Raw genomic sequence first — 13,256 nt, 5'->3', positions numbered from 1 at the left:
ACGGATGCCCCAATCAGACGACAAAACTCTTTCCAAAATTGAGAAGAAAATTGGGGGCCTCTATCAGACACAATATCAATGGGTAACCCATGTAGCTTAAAAACATGATCAACCATGATCTGGGCGGTCTCTTTGGCAGAAGGGAGTTTGGCGAGAGGAATAAAATGGGCCGACTTAGAAAAACGATCTACCACGGTTAGAATAACGGTGTTACCCCCTGAGGGAGGAAGACCGGTGATAAAGTCGAGTGCTAAGTGAGACCACGGTCGAGACGGAACCGGTAGCGGACGAAGTAGACCGGCCGGAGGAGAACTGTCAGTCTTAGTTTGGGCGCACGTATTGCAGGAGGCAATAAATCGTCGCACGTCCCGTTCTAAAGAGGCCCACCAAAAACGCTGACGGATAAAAGCGATGGTGCCCCGGACGCCTGGATGGACTGTCAGTCTAGAGGTGTGTCCCCATTGAAGGACTGCCCGACGCGCTGACACAGGGACAAAAAGCAGCCCCCTAGGGCAGTTGCGCGGAACTATGACACGAGAAAGGGAACGCTTAACCAGCTTCTCTATTCCCCAGACGGCCGTGCCAATAACATGACCCGGGGGAATAATCTCCTCAGGCTCAGAAGAAGCAGAGGAGTCAAAAAGACGGGATAGTGCATCAGGCTTGACGTTCTTGGTACCCGGACGGAACGAGATGGTGAAATCGAAACGGGTAAAGAATAACGCCCAGCGGGCCTGACGAGCATTTAGTCTCTTGGCCTTGCGGATATATTCTAGGTTTCGGTGATCTGTCCAGACGATAAAAGGAACGGGAGCTCCCTCTAGCCACTGTCGCCATTCGCCTAACGCTAGACGGATGGCGAGCAGTTCGCGGTTGCCTACGTCGTAATTGCGTTCAGCAGGAGAAAGACGGTGGGAGAAAAAGGCGCAGGGGTGTATCTTGCCGTCAGCAGAGGAGCGCTGGGATAGCACCGCCCCGACCCCTACTTCAGAGGCATCGACCTCGACTATAAATTGTTTAGAGAAGTCAGGGGTGAGAAGGATAGGTGCGGTAGTAAAAAGCGATTTAAGAGTGTCGAACGCAGTCTGCGCAGAAGCGGACCATCTAAACTGGGACTTGACGGAGGTCAGAGCTGTAAGGGGTGCGGCTACTTGACTAAAATTACGTATAAAACGACGATAAAAATTTGCAAACCCGAGAAAACGTTGTAGTGCGAGGCGGGAATCGGGCACGGGCCAGTCGGTAACAGCCTGGACCTTAGCAGGGTCCATACTAATCCCCTCTGCCGAGATGATAGAGCCCAGAAACGTAACTGAGGGAGCATGGAAAGAACACTTCTCGGCCTTAACATAAAGTCGATTTTCTAATAGACGCTGAAGAACACGACGAACATGTTGGACGTGCACCTGGAGAGACGGCGAAAAAATCAGAATGTCATCTAGGTAGACGAATACGAAAACATTGAGCATGTCTCGTAGGACATCATTGATTAAGGCTTGACAAACCGCGGGGGCGTTAACCAATCCGAAGGGAAGAACCCGGTATTCAAAGTGTCCGAGGGGCGTATTAAACGCGGTCTTCCATTCATCCCCCTCCTTTATACGTACTAAGTGATAGGCGTTACGCAAGTCGAGCTTAGTGAATATCTTAGCTCCCTGCAAGATCTCGAAGGCGGAGGACATCAGGGGTAATGGATAACGATTCTTCACAGTGATATCATTTAAACCCCGATAGTCTATGCAGGGACGCAGGGAGCCATCTTTCTTCTTAACAAAGAAGAAACCGGCTCCCGCTGGAGACGAGGAAGGAACGATGGTACCCGCATTCAGTGATTCAGAAAGGTATTTCTCGAGCGCCTCCCTCTCGGGGGCGGATAATGAGTATAGTCTACCACGGGGGGGCGTTGTACCTGGGAGAAGATCTATACTGCAGTCATACGGGCGATGAGGGGGGAGAGAAGTGGCCCGGGAACGACTGAAGACCTCCCGCAAATCGTGATACTCCTCCGGAACCCCAGACAAGTCACCTGGCTCCTCCTGAAAAACAGTTACGGGCAAGACAGGGGGCACAGCAGAAGACAGACAATCTACATGACAGGACAATTTCCAAGAAAGAATAGTGCCTTCTGCCCAGTTAATCTGGGGGTTGTGAAGCACTAACCACGGGTGGCCTAAAACCACAGTACATACATAGACGATCCATAATCCTGCGCTGGCGTTCCCGTGTAGATATGTGAAGCCCCCCTAGCTGCATAGGCTCAGGATTAGCAGCAGAGGGCAGTGGCGGACGAGTAGCTGTGGAAGAGGGGAGAAACGGAGCCACCAATCCGCGAGCCCACCGTCGCCTCTCGAAGCGTCCTTCAATGCGAAGGGCCAGCTCGACCAGGGAGTCGAAATTGTCAGGAACCTCTCGGACAACGATCTCATCCTTAATCTCAGAGTCGAGGCCCTCGAGAAAGCGGGAGATTAGTGCCGGGCCGTTCCATCCACTAGTAGTGGCCAGAGTACGAAACTCAATAGAAAAGTCTGTGACTGACCTCCTCCCCTGGCGCAAGGTGGATAGGAGACGGGACGCTTCACCACCATGTGCAGACCGGTCGAATACTCGGATCATCTCCTCCTTGAACAGAGAAAACTTAAAGACGCAGTCTACCTCTGCCTCCCAGTTCGCCGCTGCCCACTCTCGAGCCCGTCCATTGAGAAGAGAGATCACATAGGCCACCTTAGATCGATCCCTGGCGTAGGTGGACGGCTGGAGAGAAAAAACAACCTCGCATTGGGTGAGAAAGGCTCGGCATTGTAAAGGCTCACCAGAATAGCACGGAGGGTTGTTTATGCGTGGCTCAGAAGGGTCGTGCTGTCCGGCTGCTGCAGTGGTCTCATGACGGTAGTGATGGAACTGCTGAGTTAGACCTGAGAGCTGGGCGGTCAGGGATTCTACGGCTCGTCTCGTGGTGGATAAATCCCCCTCATGTCTCCCCAGCAGAGCACCCTGGAGCTCCACCGCACGCTGGAGGGGATTACCACTCGCCTGGTCCATCTTCTGGTCGGATTATTCTGTTAGGAGGTAAGAACGATGGTAGACCAGGGCGGGGTGCAATTGACAGTCTTTAATAAAGGAAATAGTCTTTCACAGCATAAAGAGAACAAAAATCACGGACTTCTTTCAGCCAAAACAGAAATTGCCAGACGACGGGGTCTAAGGGAAAAAACTACATAGATCTCCATGAGAGGAGAGGCAGGGATCCCGGGATGCCAACTCCCAGTCCAAAAACAGAGAAGACCGCCGGCGGTGTGAAAAGCCAAGGGCAGGTGCTGCACAGGTTCTCTGCAAACAGGCACAGCCGGATAATACACAGTCCAATGACAGTATAACTCACAGTTGCAATAATGACTAAACAATCCACGGACGTGTTTCACGAAAGGTCATCGAATAATCCGACAATGAGACAGGGCTAGAAAGAGAGAATAAGAAGCAGAGACAATCAAGGGCAAAAGAGGGACAGGTGAGGGAATGAAAGGGGAGACAGCTGAAAGTGATAATGAGCGGAGGAGTGTGCGTGATAGAGTGAGTAAGTGATCACAAGAGGGAGACAGAGACAGAGGAAAAGACCAGGATCATGACAGATATTTTATTTGAGCAGTAGGTTCAAGTGCAGCAGGGTCAAGAGCTAAATTAGAATGCCATTCCCACCTATGAGTGTGGGACAATGTCAGTTTTCACCGAGCTGCTCAGTTAAGGGAATGGTTTAAAGGGATAGTTCACCCAAAAATGAAAATTCTGTCAGTAATTACTCACCCTCATGTTGATCCAACCATGTAAGTCTTTCGTTCATCTTCAGATCACAAATTAATATTTTTATGATTAAATATGAGTGCTGGAATACTCCTCCATTGGCTTTAACGGGGCCCAAACTTGTCCGTCCAGAAAGTCAGTGAAGAAAATGTTTAAATAGTCCATGCCACTACAGTGACTCAACCGTACGTTTCTCAAGCGACGATAATACTTTTCGTGCGAAAAAAAACAAACAAAATAACAACTTTATTCAACTATTCATTTTCTCACTTGCAGGCCTGTGACGTTAGTTCACGAGAGCTCCATGACGCATGCACGAGAACTAAACTGATGATGGTCTTCTTATACTACTACTTTTTACTGGCTGCTCACTCCTTAGGAGTATTACCGCCACCTAGTGTTCAAGATGAAGTGCTGGTATAGCCGGAAGCGCTAAACTTTGTTTACAAGCAGGTGAACGTGCGCGCGGTGTAAGCTATTGAATTCGACATTGATCGCGCTTTTGGTCTTGCTCTAAGTAATTGTTTACAATGGTTAGAAAGTGTGCATTTCCTGGATGTCCGAATCATGAAAAACTAATGAGTAAAGGTAAAGGTGCCTTAACATTGCCACAAAATGAACGGCTTACCTTTCACCGTTTTCCATCAAATGATCGTGAGCGACTGAATCTATGGCTGCTGGCTGTTCAAGGGGATGTTAATTTACCGATTAATTTCGTCAAGCACATGAAGTTGTGCAGTGAACATTTTTCTCCAGACGACTTCAAATCAGTTCAACAAAAAAGATTACTGAAATCAACAGCTGTGCCCAACTTGTTTATACAGACCAACAAGGTAAGTGGAAGCAGTATGTGGTAATTGTTAAAGTCATGAAACACTCATTTAGTTTTGTCTATATTTGTATATGGCTATATATTAAATAAAAAAAATTATAATACATGATACAGTGAATTAAAGCCGAGTTACAACATTGACTTGAAATGTTTTAGGAATCAAAGGATCCATCACAACTCAGTCAGGACCCCCAGTCAGCAGGTCCACTCCTGTTGGCATGGAGCCTATAGAGCGCGGGATCGTGATGTGAGCGGATCACAGTAACGTAAGGCATTGTGGGATTTTAGGACACGGAGGTTACGGGAGAAGAATAGAGTAGCAGTAATATTAGTATTTACGGTAGTGTATTGGTATATTTTAGAAGTAGGCTAATTCAGTTTAGAAAAACGACAGAATGGTGAACGCATGTTGCATTGTAAACTGTAATATGTAATCTCTATAACGTATGTAACTGTTACATTATGTATCTGTAACCGTTCATCCGATCAACTTTACACTTGAGTGTGGAGTTATTTGGATGAGCAGGTATTCAGACAACTGCAAGCACATACTAAGAAATTCTGTTTTGTTTTTTCAGGCAAACCAGCCTATGAAATGCTGGAGTGTCATCCTGACTGGATACCATCATCACACCTTGGCCACACAGAAGTCAAAACAACACATACACAGCGTTTTAACCGGAGGACGAAGAGACAGCAAGCTGCACAGAGGTCACAGGTGGATGATGCTGCACCTCCAGATGAAGCTGCACAGAGGTCACAGGTGGAGGATGCTGCACCTCCAGATGAAGCTGCACCTCCAGATGAAGCTGCACAGAGGTCATGGGAGGATAAAGCTGCACCTCCAGATGAAGCTGCACAGAGGTCACAGGAGGATACCAACAGAGAACAGCAGGAATGCAGTTTTTGTAGCCACAGGCGTGCTGAAATTAACCGCTTGCTGAAGGAGAACAGGATACTGAAGAAAGAGCTCTCCCAAAAGAAGGTGGATGAGCATTTCTTTAAAGATGATGATGTGAAGGTAAAGTACTACACTGGGCTTCCATGTTTTGCTGTTTTGATGGGCGTGCTGCAGCAGCTTCTTCTTTGCCTGCCACAGACTGTCTGAAAACTTTCGCCTTTTCAGATGCTTGTCTTAACTCTGATGTGCCTGAGGCTGAATCTGCCAATCCAGCACATTGCACACATCTTCTGCATAAACCGAAAGACTGTTTCCACCACGTTCAGAGACACCATAGCTACAATGTTTACACACCTTAGCCCTTTGGTGCACTGGCCTGAGCGACATTGCTTGCAAGGTAGTATGCCACATCAGTTTGTTGAGGCTTTTGGCAGTCATGTTTCAGTTATTGTGGACTGCTTTGAAATTAACATTGAGAGATCATCAAATCTGAAAGCTAGAGCACAGGCATTTTCCCATTACAAACACAGGCACACCCTCAAGTATCTTATTGGCATTACACCACAGGGAGCTATCTCTTTCATTTCCAAAGGATGGGGAGGTCGTGTCAGTGACAAGCATGTGACTGAGAACAGTGGTCTCCTAAATAAATTATTACCCAGAGACTTGGTGTTGGCAGATCAGGGATTTGACATCAGGGACAGCGTCGGATTTATGTGTGCAGAAGTGAAAGACCCTGCATTCACAAGAGGACGCTGCCAGTTGGATGCAAAAGATGTCGAGGAGACAAGGCAGATAGCTCACCTCAGGGTCCATGTGGAGAGGGTGATCGGATGTGTACGCAACAAGTACACCATACTAAATGAGACAATACCTGTGAGCATGGTGCTCCCATGTGAAGACGAGGACATTATTTTCCTTGACAAGATTGTGTCTGTGTGCTGTGCCTTGACTAATATGTGCCCTAGTGTTGTCATGAAACCATAAAACATGCCATAAACCTTATAAACTGCATATGTTGCATACCATGTGTTAAAGTTAACCATGTGTTATTAAAGTTAATATAGTTATTTAGCCTACCCCACATAACTTCACCTTCAAACAGCTTCATGTTTAACTGCTTCTTTTTTCTCTATTTTATTTTTTCTTATTCTTTACATTGTCTTTTTTTTATTGTATTGCCTCCTTGAAATGTATTCTAACTGTTTTAATCTGTAAGGTGTCCTTGAGTGCTATGAAAGGCACCCACAAATAAAATATATTATTACTATTATTATTATAAATGATGGACTAAATGATATTTGTGTCACATAACATGAAGTTAGTGCAGTGCTGAAGTAAATATGGTAAGTAAATAAGTAATTATAACAGGACTTGCACAGTAACAATGTAGTGCAAATATAACAGGTAAAATAAATAACAGGCACTTATAACAGGACCTGCACAGTAACAATGTAGTGCAAATATAACAGGTAACATAAATAACAACTTGAACTTAGTGCAATGCTGAAGTAAATATGTTAAGTAAATAATTATAACAGGACTTGCACAGTAATAATGTAGTGCAAATATAACAGGTAAAATAAATAACAGGACCTGCACAGTAACAATGTAGTGCAAATATAACAGGTAAAATAAATAACAGGCACTTATAACAGGACCTGCACAGTAAAAATGTAGTGCAAATATAACAGGTAAAATAAATAACAACTTGAACTTAGTGCAATGCTGAAGTAAATATGTTAAGTAAATAATTATAACAGGACTTGCACAGTAACAATGTAGTGCACATATAACAGGTTAAATAAATAACAACTTGAACTTAGTGCAATGTTGAAGTAAATATGGTAAGTAAAAAAGTAATTATAACAGGACCTGCACAGTAACAATGTAGTGCAAATATAACAGTATATAACAAACATAACTTCAAGAAATGACAACATGTCATAATAAAAAAGGCATTATGTACAAACTATTCACAATCTATTAAACAACGAAGTGTTTTCAATCAGTTCTGTGTGCATGAGTTTGGAAAACTAAGAATTACCGCCACCAACTGCCTCTTGGAGTTACCACAGCCGTGTCCTAAAAGATGGCCGCCGCTACTGCGCGATGACATAGTTGCCCATTCTCTATTCGCTTGTTAAGTCTGACGTCACGTAGCAGCGCTTCCGTGTCCAAACGCTCTATCAGTTAAGTGAAGTGACATTCAGCCAAGTATGGTGACCCATACTCAGAATTTGTGCTCTGCATTTAACCCATCCGAAATGCACACACACAGAGCAGTGAGCACACACACACACACACACTGTGAGCACACACCCGGAGCAGTGGGCAGCCATTTATGCTGCGGCGCCCGGGGAGCAGTTGGGGGTTCGATGCCTTGCTCAAGGGCACCTAAGTCGTGGTATTGAAGGTGGAGAGAGAACTGTACATGCACTCCCCCCACCCACAATTCCGTCCGGCCCGAGACTAGAACCCACAACCCTTCGATTGGGAGTCCAACCCTCTAACCATTAGGCCACAACTTCCCCTTAGATGCTAATATAAACTCACAATGTTATAGAATACAAGCGAAAAAATTATAATCGTAACCTTTAACTCCATACCGAAGTCCCAGATAGCCAGACAATGAAAATATAAATATAAAAAAAAAATATATAAATTATTTGTGTTTGGGACGCTGTGAGCATGGAGATTGTAGTGTAAGTTTGAAAGCGTTTAGCTTAAATTATCAATATGAATAAACAGTGCTCATAAACGGCTGCTGAGGTCGTATTCTCAAGTGAAGCGAGTTGAGGCTTGGACCCGGAAACAGCGCTTCTTACGTCATCACTTAACAACCGAATAGGCTTTAATCTTGGTGTGGTAAGGAATCTTGTTAAGGAATCTTGGTGTGATTCTGGAGACAGACCTTAGTTTCAGTAGTCATGTCAAAGCAGTAACTAAATGAGCATACTATCATTTAAAAAACATTGCAAGAATTAGATGTTTTGTTTCCAGTCAAGACTTGGAGAAATTTGTTCATGCATTTATCACCAGCAGGGTGGACTATTGTAATGGGCTCCTCACTGGCCTTCCCAAAAAGACCATTAGACAGCTGCAGCTCATCCAGGACGCTGCTGCCAGGATTCTGACTAGAACCAGAAAATCTGATCATATCACACCAGTCCTCAGGTCCTAACACTGGCTTCCAGTTACATTTAAGATTGATTTTAAAGTACTTTTACTCATATATAAGTCACTAAATGACCTAGGACCAAAATATATTTCAGATATGTTCACTGAATATAAACCTAACAGAGCACTCAGATCACTAGGATCAAGTCAGTTAGAAATACCAAGGGTTCACACAAAACAAGGGGAGTCCGCCTTTAGTTACTATGCCGCCGCAGTTGGAATCAGCTTCCAGAAGAGATCAGATGTGCTAAAACACTAGTCACATTTAAATCTAGACTCAAAACGCATCTTTTTAGCTGTGCATTTATTGAATGAGCACTGTGCAATGTCCGAACTGATTGCACTATATTTTCACTGTTTTATTTTATTTTATTTTTCTCTGTAAAATAACAGGACCTGCACAGTAAAAATGTAGTGCAAATATAACAGGTAAAATAAATAACAACTTGAACTTAGTGCAATGCTGAAGTAAATATGTTAAGTAAATAATTATAACAGGACTTGCACAGTAACAATGTAGTGCAAATATAACAGGTTAAATAAATAACAACTTGAACTTAGTGCAATGTTGAAGTAAATATGGTAAGTAAAAAAGTAATTATAACAGGACCTGCACAGTAACAATGTAGTGCAAATATAACAGTATATAACAAACATAACTTCAAGAAATGACAACATGTCATAATAAAAAAGGCATTATGTACAAACTATTCACAATCTATTAAACAACGAAGTGTTTTCAATCAGTTCTGTGTGCATGAGTTTGGAAAACTAAGAATTACCGCCACCAACTGCCTCTTGGAGTTACCACAGCCGTGTCCTAAAAGATGGCCGCCGCTACTGCGCGATGACATAGTTGCCCATTCTCTATTCGCTTGTTAAGTCTGACGTCACGTAGCAGCGCTTCCGTGTCCAAACGCTCTATCAGTTAGATGCTAATATAAACTCACAATGTTATAGAATACAAGCGAAAAAATTATAATTGTAACCTTTAACTCCATACCGAAGTCCCAGATAGCCAGACAATGAAAATATAAATATAAAAAAATATATATATAAATTATTTGTGTTTGGGACGCTGTGAGCATGGAGATTGTAGTGTAAGTTTGAAAGCGTTTAGCTTAAATTATCAATATGAATAAACAGTGCTCATAAACGGCTGCTGAGGTCGTATTCTCAAGTGAAGCGAGTTGAGGCTTGGACCCGGAAACAGCGCTTCTTACGTCATCACTTAACAACCGAATAGGCTTTAATCTTGGTGTGGTAAGGAATCTTGTTAAGGAATCTTGGTGTGATTCTGGAGACAGACCTTAGTTTCAGTAGTCATGTCAAAGCAGTAACTAAATGAGCATACTATCATTTAAAAAACATTGCAAGAATTAGATGTTTTGTTTCCAGTCAAGACTTGGAGAAATTTGTTCATGCATTTATCACCAGCAGGGTGGACTATTGTAATGGGCTCCTCACTGGCCTTCCCAAAAACACCATTAGACAGCTGCAGCTCATCCAGGACGCTGCTGCCAGGATTCTGACTAGAACCAGAAAATCTGATCATATCACACCAGTTCTCAGGTCCTTACACTGGCTTCCAGTTACATTTAAGATTGATTTTAAAGTACTTTTACTCATATATAAGTCACTAAATGACCTAGGACCAAAATATATTTCAGATATGTTCACTGAATATAAACCTAACAGAGCACTCAGATCACTAGGATCAAGTCAGTTAGAAATACCAAGGGTTCACACAAAACAAGGGGAGTCCGCCTTTAGTTACTATGCCGCCGCAGTTGGAATCAGCTTCCAGAAGAGATCAGATGTGCTAAAACACTAGTCACATTTAAATCTAGACTCAAAACGCATCTTTTTAGCTGTGCATTTATTGAATGAGCACTGTGCAATGTCCGAACTGATTGCACTATATTTTCACTGTTTTATTTTATTTTTCTCTGTAAAATCATTTTCTAGCTGTTTTTAAATGTTTTAATCATTTTAAAAGTTTTAAAATAGCTTGTTTTATTTTTGTTATTATTTTTCTTCATGATTATTTTACTTTATTTTATGTAAAGCACTTTGAATTACCATTGTGTACGAAATGTGCTATATAAATAAACTTGCCTTGCCTAATATAGGTCTACTCTCTTTTGGAAATGAGAATTGACATTGACGTGATGACTACGGACAGATCCCCATCTATAAGAAAGATCATGAGGGTTGATTATCCACAAATTCATTATGAGTTTGACATCTGGCACGTAGTGAAGGGTATACATCTTTCCATACTAATTCATACGTATTTTTTTTTTATAACTTTTTATTTCTTAACTACTGTTGTACATAAAAGTGGCTTTGCATAAACTACAGTTTGACAATAATATAAACACTGTTTGTATGTACTAGGTTTACCCCACAATCTCATAATGTATAATAAATAACTGTCATAATGTTTTGCAGGTTTATTCAAGAAATTACTATCAGTTTCTAAAAAGAAAGAAAATGTAGACCTTCAGCCATGGATTAAAAGCATATGCAACCATTTGTGGTATGCATGTGCATCCTGCAACGGTGACCCAGAGGTTTGTTATCTAATATTTATTTATACATCCGATGTAGACAAACCCTTATCAAAAATTTCATTGTAAAAATGTTTTAAACAGGTTTTGACAGAAAAGTGGAAATCTCTGCTCCATCACATTTGCGGTGAACACAGGTGGGAAGAAAATGGACATCAACAAACGTGTGCCCACGATGACCTCACCCATGACCAGCAAAGGAGGAAACGATGGCTACGAAAAGAGTCCACAGCCTTCCGCACACTATCAACACTGGTTTTACATCCCAATCTGTTGAAGGACATGAGGCAAATGGCCCTCTTCAAGCACAGAGGCAAGTAAATGCTAAAACAAATGGTTTCAAATTCACATGCATAGGGAAAACCTAAATTTTTTTTTTTTTTCTCAGGCAGTCTTGAGGTTTACCATTCTGTTCTTCTGAAATACTGCAGAAAGAACCTGCATTTTCACTACTCCTCGATGACAGCTCGTTCTCAACTTGCTGTCATGGATCACAATGAAAATGTAAACCGTCAACAGGCCACAACCAGCTCAGGCAAGTAATCAACTTTCCAAAAGTGGGGTGCTGACAATGCAAAATGCACAATGGAATTATACATACACACTGACAGAGAGCAAAATAGACAAGGTAATTTAGTTAGGGCAAAAAATAATGCATTACAACTGTATATATTTCACTTTAACAGGTGTTCCGCGATACAACATGTTTTCCCCAAGCAAAATAAAGATTGGTTGGCAAGGAAAATTTCTGAACCAACAACACAAAACTTCAGGGATGAACTGCTACAAAGGGTACAGGAACGGCACAGTGACCCTACTGTACTTTTCAAGGACCCTTCCTCTCAAGTTTCTTTGCCTGATATACCGTGCAATATTGCAACAAAACCCAAACCGGACAAGGAGGCTGCTATTGCAAAACATGTGTCAAGGTTTTCCAAGTAAAGGACTGTCAACAGAATACTGTAAAACATTTGTTGGCCTTTTCTTATTTTGTTTGATATTTCTTTTGGTGAAATGCTATCTCATGATGCATATTTAAATTTTTTTTGTTGTTAGAAAATTTGTATATAGTGTTTGAAACTGTTGATAATAAAAAAAAAATGTGCATATCTATTGCAGTGATAAAGAAAGCTCTCTGACTAAAATTCTCTTTAACATCTAAAGTAAAACTGTTTGGTAAACCTTAAACCTAAATTACAAACAAAAGAAAATATATTTTTATTAACATTTTTATTTAACAAGTATATCAGCAATACACAAAAATGTTAAATGTAAATATTCAAAAAAATAAAATAAATAAAAATAGTGTATTGACTTGGTTTTAATTTCTTTACATTAGCATAAAAGCTTCTTCAGCATCCTTGAAACCAACATATACTCCCGAGGATGAGGGATATCTTTCCTGTATGGCTCGCACTACACAAGATGGAAGTACTTTTCTGTTGTGTCTTCCAAGTTTTTGACCTTTCAATATCCATTCTAGAACCACGCGGTGTGCCACCAGTCTGTACTGACTGTAAACAACAAAAAAAAAAGATTTAGAAAGTGTTTACACACATAAGGATAGATGATAAAGAAAACACATTGTAAAAATCTAGGCTGCACGTGTTATTCTACAGTCAAAACAAACCTACTTACTCCATAGATAAAGTGCCAGCAGGTCCTTCTGGCCTCGGACGTCTCTTCCAGTTCACTTTAAGCAAATTAAAAAGCACTTCTAAAACACTTCGACTTAGCAGGGGCAGAAAACCGGGATCCTCGGTTATACAGCGAAATACACTTGTCCCATTGTCTGCGTTATCCAAACTTTCAAGCTGTGGCATGACAATGTCCCAATCGATGCAGCACATGCTCTCCTGTTCAGTTGGCATTTCCTGGCACTGATTACATTTACAACACCAGCTCTCCAATGCTCTCTGTCTTTCGGAAGCTTGAGACTGTTGTGCTGCAGCGGCAGCCTCTTCCATCTCTTTCA

The 13,256-nt window shown here is 42.0% G+C and overlaps 1 long non-coding RNA gene and 1 pseudogene across 1 annotated transcript; both read left to right on the top strand.

Annotated features, from left to right (window-relative positions):
• The first annotated feature begins 5,222 nt into the window (after nt 1-5,222).
• Nucleotides 5,223-6,515, top strand: LOC127941629 (uncharacterized; annotated as a pseudogene).
• Nucleotides 6,516-10,844: 4,329 nt separating this feature from the next.
• LOC127941397 (uncharacterized) lies at nt 10,845-11,591 on the top strand. The gene is made up of 3 exons (XR_008149011.1): nt 10,845-10,973; nt 11,163-11,284; nt 11,366-11,591. It is a non-coding gene; the product is annotated as an uncharacterized LOC127941397 (long non-coding RNA).
• The last annotated feature ends 1,665 nt before the right edge of the window (nt 11,592-13,256 follow it).

Source organism: Carassius gibelio, chromosome A21 (genome assembly GCF_023724105.1).
Source record: "Carassius gibelio isolate Cgi1373 ecotype wild population from Czech Republic chromosome A21, carGib1.2-hapl.c, whole genome shotgun sequence".
Taxonomy (NCBI): domain Eukaryota; kingdom Metazoa; phylum Chordata; class Actinopteri; order Cypriniformes; family Cyprinidae; genus Carassius; species Carassius gibelio.
Note: the sequence above shows the minus strand (reverse complement) of the source record. Positions and strands in the feature narration are given on the sequence as shown.